Source organism: Amblyomma mixtum, chromosome 3 (genome assembly GCF_055824585.1).
Source record: "Amblyomma mixtum isolate Tamu chromosome 3, ASM5582458v1, whole genome shotgun sequence".
Classification (NCBI taxonomy): Eukaryota; Metazoa; Arthropoda; class Arachnida; order Ixodida; family Ixodidae; genus Amblyomma; species Amblyomma mixtum.
Window position 1 is genome coordinate 356,830,500 of NC_143014.1, and position 1,486 is coordinate 356,831,985.

Sequence of the window (1,486 nt, forward strand, 5' to 3'; positions counted from 1 at the left end):
CCCCGCAGGGGATGATGGTGAGCAGTGCGCCACCACGCACCCGAGCATCCGCGTTTAGCCATGCGTTGCATCGCCGTGTCCGGGGAAAAAGGGATCCTTGTGGTTGAGCCAATGCCGAGCGTTTGGACTTTTAAGACCCCTCGGCGGAGGCAACACATTACTTTGGACTTAGCTTCCTGTAGACGGCACCTCCGGCCTGACCCGACCGGGGGAAATGGGCAGTCGCCTTTTCGTGTTTTCCCCTCTAACTTTCACTTTCCTATTCCTTTCTCACAACTCTCCTGTCTTCTACTCACTTCTTGGTTTTTTCCTTTTTCCTGGCGGCGAGGGTTGCGTCATATTTCGGTATGGTTGGGGTGTACAGCTGGCGTGGGTAGCGTTTGCTTGCAAGTACGAGGGGGTACCCAAAAGAAGCCGGACTTATTTTTGTTTGAACTTATTTGTTCACATTTTAAGCACAGACCTTCAATCTCCTTCAAAGTATTCCCTACTTACAATGATACGCTTGTCGAATCTTTCATTCCATTTTTCAAAACATTGTTTAAATTCATCTTTTGTGATGCTTGACAGTGCCTCCGTCGTTTTTTTCTTCACCTCAGCAACATCAGCGAAACGCTTTCCATTCACCTATTTTTTCATTCTAGAAAACAACGAAAGTAGCATGGGGCAAGGTCGGGAGAGTATGAGGGTTGAGGAATAGGAGTTATGCCATATTTGGTCCAAAATTGTCGTAGAGACAGGGCTGTGTGAGCAGGGGCATTGCTATGATGGAAAAACCAGTCACCCGACCGCCAGAAATCTGGCCGCTTCCACCGCACATTCTTGCCCAATCTTTTGAAAACATCCGAGAAGAAAGCCTGGCTAACTGTCTGACCCTGCGGAACAAATTCTCAATGGACGACTCCTCTCACGTCGAAAAAACAAATCAGCATGGTTTTGAGGTTTGGTTTCACCTGACGAGCTTTCTTGAGGCGAGGTGAATTTGAAGTTTTCCATTGGCATGATTGTTGCTTTGAGTCAGGATTCGATTCAGCAACACTTCAGTTGTCCCCATAGCATCGTCCTTGTACGTCTTTCTTAATATTTCAAAAGTTTCCATTCAACTTTTTCCGAGCAAAAATCAGAATTTCACCGGCGCACTCTGTTCACGAAAATCAGCCATTGCAAAAACGACGTTCACACAAAACAGTCGTCACTCTGAAGCTCTGCATAAACTAGTCTCACCTCCTTCTACGACGGAACTCGGCTTATTGATTATGGAATGTTCGTTCTATGCGCTCCTAGTTGCAAAACGCGGTACCACAGAAGCTTTGCCGACCAAAAAATTTAGTCCGCTTTCTTTTGGGTACCCCCTCGTACCTGTCATGTCCTCATTGTTGGGCTGCATGGTGGGTGGCTGGCACCGTAGCCGAGCAATACACGTATCCTATGGCTCCCCCTCCTTCATCAAACGATCGCACTCTCAAGAGAGCGCGGACCGAACTAA